Source organism: Podarcis vaucheri (genome assembly GCF_965113315.1).
Source record: "Podarcis vaucheri genome assembly, chromosome: 3".
Taxonomy (NCBI): domain Eukaryota; kingdom Metazoa; phylum Chordata; class Lepidosauria; order Squamata; family Lacertidae; genus Podarcis; species Podarcis vaucheri.
This window is the reverse complement of record NC_138761.1, coordinates 102096333-102102332: the sequence shown is the minus strand read 5'-3', so window position 1 is coordinate 102102332 and position 6000 is coordinate 102096333.

Sequence of the window (6000 nt, the reverse complement as noted above, 5' to 3'; positions counted from 1 at the left end):
AAACACACAAATGCACATGTGCACATACACAAAATCTTAGAAGAATCATTGCTTCCTGTGTGTACAGGAGATTATGCTTCCTGTGCTATATGCAGCCATAATCTAAAAGCAAAGGTGGGGCAGAGATCCTTTGGTAAATTTTGCTTAGCTCTGGGAAGACTTTACCAACTTTACCATGCCCTTGGTCAGCTAAGGACCCTTTGTCCGCATGCCCATTGGCTCACCTAATCCCAATTTTCATGTGAATATACCTCATTTGCACTTACCAAGTCAACACACATTGAAATTTGCACTTGTCTAAATTTTGCAATGTAGCTGTCTATTCAAAAGATGCATTTGGGCAAAATTGCATGAAAACTTTAGTATATTTGGAGGGGGGAAATCAGCATGAATTTCCATGCAGCCTTTTTTTTTGGGGGGGGAGCATACTGGTGAGTAATTGGTGCAAACTAACACGGGTTGGGGAAAATGGGGAATGTGAGAAATTAGACTGGGCAGATCCATTCACCTTAACACAAAGGTTGGGAGTATTATGACAGTCAGGCAAATTTAATCCCAGTGAGACCTCTCTGGGATTCAGAGGTGCAAGAGCAGGCACCCACCTGTGAGTTCCAATGGCTAAATAGGCAGAATGACTTCCAGTAAAGCTGCTTCTGAATCACATGGACTCTCAGAATCTAAGGATGGATGGATAGATGAATGTATTGATGCTGGGTCAGGGTTTGAGAAGGTGGGTTAGGCCAAGGTGAAAAGTGGCAGAGAAGCCAGGAAAGGAATGTGTCGTCGAGCTGCTTCAAGGTATTCAGGTTTTATGGCATTTTTTCTCCCATCTACACCTTGCACTATTCTAAAAAGGCTAAAGAAGCTTTCACAATGCTCCATTTTCCAACTCCCAAGCTGGGAAACATCTGTCAATTTAGCAACTTTATTTCCATGAATTTCAGTGGAGTCTAAATATGCTCGCAGTGCCATTTTTTCTTCTTTTAAATGTTGAAGCTTAAATACAGTTTTTTATTTTAATTAGCAAAAATGTGAAAAGATTTCAGAAAATATGAAAAGAAAACCTAGTCTGTTTCAAGACTGTCCATCTGTAATCCAAACTAATCTTGAAATAGACTGGGTTTCAAGATCTAGTAGGATAATTCTCACAAACAACTACTGGGTTCCACTTGCAGGTTTGCCAAAGTTCAGAAGATCTCCACCATTTCTCGCTCTTTGGTCTCTGTGTTTCTGTGCTCCCTGCCCTTTCCCACGCTTTTCTCTTCTACCTCTTTCAACGGGGTAGGTGAGAGAAAGGGAGAGGAACTTGCAGAAAACAGAGCTGGCAATAATAAAAGGTAATAGAGTGAGTTGGACTTGCCTGGGAATCGTTCACAGGTTTGAACTGGGGTGCTGGAGGGTGTTGTTGTGTTCTATGAACACACATACACTTTGAAGGGTAAAGGGACCCCTGACCATTAGGTCCAGTCGTGGCTGACTCTGGGGTTGCGGCGCTCATCTTGCTTTATTGGCCAAGGGAGCCGGCGTACAGCTTCCGGGTCATGTGGCCAGCATGACTAAGCCGCTTCTGGCGAACCAGAGCAGTGCACAGAAACAGTGTTTACCTTCCCACTGGAGCGGTACCTATTTAGCTACTTGCACTTTGACGTGCTTTAAAACTGCTAGGTTGGCAGGAGCAGGGACTGAGCCACGGGAGCTCACCCCATCGCGGTGATTTGAACTGCTGACCTTCTGATCAGCAAGTTCTAGGCACTGTGGTTTAACCCACAGCGCCACCCACGTCTCTCTACTTCTAAAGCATGATTAAATCACTAGTTGGATTCTACAAAAAATGTAACCATATTGTGCAACAGTATATACTTTGGCTGCAACTCTAAATTGGTGATGGCTACCATCTAGCACCTGTCAAAGTCAATGGCAATATCCCCATTTTTATTTATTTTTTAAAAAATGGATCTGGTTTGCACCCATAGATTTTAATTAAAGAATCCGATCTTAATCTAAAACTGCTCTTTGGCTATACACTTAAATTAAACAGGGAGCTGAATTACTCTTTCGTTCTATAGCTGTGAGACGAAGGAAGCATTGCTTTTATTAGATGCTTTACCTTATTTCATTTTCGTTGTGTGGAGACTACTCCATTGAGAAATAAACTTAATAAAAGCCGTTGTAGTATACATATAGAGAGCTCTCTCTTCTGTGCCCGTTTATATTCAAATGTTTTCCCTTCACATAAAATGTATCACTTGCCTTCATTTCAAAAGTACTTGATAAGCCTTGCATTTTGATAATGCATGCTCATTTCATTTCATTAGTTCTAAAGACTGCGCAGTTCCAGTCTTTCAGCCCAGGTGTACCTGCAGTTGGCAACTCATAAAAATCATTGGTCTGAGCCATGTAAGTATAGTCATTACTTGTAGATTACTTGTGGGAATAACGTTACACATAAAGATTGATTAATATTGCCATTTTGCATTCAGGAGATGCCCAAATTTCTTCAGAAGTCATGTAGAGCGTGTTCATATTGGGTAGTCTATTAAAACAGGGTCATTGAGATGCATTCATTTATTTTTAAATGGCTGGCCTTTTGCTTTTTTAACCAACATTTATTTGCGAAAATGAAGGTCTCTCAAAAGCAACTAAATAATGCACTATAAAGTCAATAAGAGGAAGACCCTGTTTCTAAAAGGGTGCGCCAGCGCAGTGGTGGTTCCCCTCCCTTACCATAAGCTTTGGTTTGGTTATTGTTTTCACAGTTGTTGGTCATTGTGATGAATATAGGGGTTACTCGTGCGTAAGTTGCCGCCACTCCTGGCTAAGTTGGCTTGTTAAACCTTTTCTGTCTGGACAGCCCTTCACTTCGTGGCTGCCTCAGTCACTAGCAGAATCCGTCAGTGGGCATTTCTTAAACCTTTTCCAGCATAAAAGCTGTTTGACGCCAAGTCTCCTCCTACTCTCCCTGCACGGAAGTCTTCTGCGCAGAGAGGGTGTGGGTAGCGGAGGACCCGTGCTCTCCCCGCTGGTGTCCAGCGAAGAGTCCTGGAGCCCTCTTGCCGATTCCCCCTTCGGCCCCCCTCTATCCCTGGTGTTGCGCTGATTTCCTTCCCCTGCTGATGAGCTACCTCTCTTCCTGCTGGGTCCCTCTCCAGCATCACTTGAGAGCCTTCCCTCCACCTCTGGCTCCAATGTCAGTTCCCTGACAGTCATTGACTCCAAAAGACCTGGTACATTCATGGAGGATGGCTCCACTCAGTGTCTGATACATAAATGCAACCCCTATAATCAGTGCCTCCCTATTTATCAGAGACCAGGGAGAAAGTAACAGGGGATGTCTTGCCTTCAAACATCCTGACTGGCTGATACTGGAGATTGATGGATGTTTGTTTTGAGCCAGTAGGGCAATTTTTATATTCTTATGCAACTGAAGTACAGTTGCCTGAAATATCATAAACATCTATGTTGGCAAGGGGAGAGAGCTACTGGGGTGGGATAAAGGCAAGCAGAGTGAGGTGGCCACCTTGCCCCTTCCCCTCTTTCTCTCTGGTAAGTTGCAGTGACACCACAGCTAGGAAGCTAGTGTTGGCTCCAGCTCAGATGAGATGCTTCTGGCTAGCCAGCTGCCTTTGGTGAAGGACTTCATCCCATTCCAAGTGCTTAAGTAAGATTGAACTGCCAGTGTAGTCAGCTTTTGTACATGGAATCGAGGAGGTGCCATCTTTGCCTCAGGCAGTGAAATGTTTTGGTCCAGCCCTGAAGCCAGATAAGGAGAGGTAAGTGAAGAAGGAATTGGCACTGTGCTGGATAATTGGATCATTTAGTGTTTAGCTTAAATAGAATGGAGTGTCGCCCTGAAGCCTTTACCAAAGAAACTGCTTTGTGCTATCAGAGGCAATCTTTTTGAGAACAACAATTTTGTCTGTTACATTCTGACAGCTTCTTGTTTTCAAGAAGATCATGTCATAAAACCAGCTCACAGGAACACATTATAGGTTTGCGATTTACAGCAAAAAGTGCATCCATATACAGAATCAAAGGTAAATGGTGGGTGGCTGTTAAATAAAAATGGACTGATAGGCAGCCTAATCATTTGGGTCATCACATCAGCCGACAGTTGAAAGGGTTGCCCAAAATATCCCCTGTAGTGGTGGAACATTCTGGCTTTTGTTGTCAAAAGGAATTTCAGCCAAGATATGGTATCAGTATTCTGCTGCTATACTGGAAATAGCCACCATTACCCAACCATTTTATTGCATCAACACATAGAGTTTATTAGGCTCGACCTTGCATGACATCTTCTTAGGGTTATGGCAATTGTAATTCAACACAAAGCCAAGATTGGAAGCCCTTTCATTCTGGATTGAACCTGAAGTACTAATCCAGGCACATTTGGGTATTTGCAATTTGTTGCACAAAGGAGGGTAACTTAATGGGGAACAGGGGCTGGCTATAAGGGGCTTCAGAATGCAACGTGAAACAGGAAGGTGAGGTGAGGATGTATCAGGGACCAAATCTTAAGTTTTTAAAGTCTTAGAATTATTTTGCCCTGTGCACAGTTATATGTCAGAATTAGAAATGCTCCACATATATTAGTGAAAAAGTGATTGCTTTTTGAAAAGATAATTTTTCAAAGTAATTATGTACAGAAGGGGTAACCTGTAACATAGAAACCAATCTAAAATATGCTTGTTTTGAAGTCCCACAGAGTTCAATGCATTTGAAAATCCTTTTTTATTATTTTCTCATAAATCTGAAAGAGTGTATTATATACATTAATGGGTAGAGATGACATTTGCTCTTCAGAATGCATCATTCATGTGAAGATGATCAGCTTGCTATGATGACATATGATTGCCATCCCAGCCTAGGGCACCATGGCATTTTTTATAGTTACATATAACAGGGTTTAGTTTTCCCTGCTATGGTTAATTTTATACCAGATGAAAGACTGATATTTATAATAGACAGCAAGTATTTACATTTGAATTGTGGAAAGATATCATGAATAAATATAGGGTTATTTATAGAGCATGTAGGGGGAGACAGCATTTTTATCTGTACAAAATAAATATACATACAAAATAAAGCCAGTTATCACATTCCACAGAACATTAAGAATCATGCAAAACAAGATCTACTTTTTTAAAAAAGCATGTACTTCTATATCCAGTTGAATTTAATGGACTTAAGCACTTAAAATTGCATTTAAAGGTTGTATAGGACTGCAGCTTTCTAGCCTTACTCAGTTAGCAGAGGCCCTGCTTCTAAATATCAGATCTCATCAGTATAGGGATAGTTCCAAAATGCTTTCCGTCTCAAGTTAAGCCAATATTTCGAGCTCCAGATTAGCTGAACTTGTTTCCAAAATGAAACTGATGCATTAGGAATTACTATAGTTTTTTTTCAACATTTTGATGTTGCAAAGAGTTGTATTTATGTAGACATTGCTGCAACCTGCAATTTCTTCATAGACCCACATACTCTCCATTAATAATCAATGTATGTACTTTTATAAAACATTACAAATGTAGAATCTGGTTGCAACCATGCATATTATCATACACATTGAGTTTCTTTTACGGTGTTATTTTTAACAATGCCGATTGGGTAGTGGTAGCCATTCAGCAGCTATGTAATTCCACAATGCAGTGAGATGCTGGTAGCACTGTGGTCTAAATCAATGAACCTCTTGGGGTTGCTCATTGGAAGGTAGGCGGTTCAAATCGGTGCAATGAGATGAGGTCCCGTTGCTCTGTCCCAGCTTCTGCCAACCTAGCAGTTCGAAAACATACCAGTGCAGGTAGATAAACAGGTACCGCTGCGGCAGAAAGGTAAACGACGATTCTATGTGCTCTGGCATTCATCACAGTGTTCCGTTGCGCCAGAAGTGGTTTAGTCATGCTGGCCACATGACCCAGAAAGCTGTCTTTGGACAAATGCCTGTTCCCTCACCCTGAACGTGAGATGAGCACCACAACCCCATAGTTGCCTTTGACTGGACTT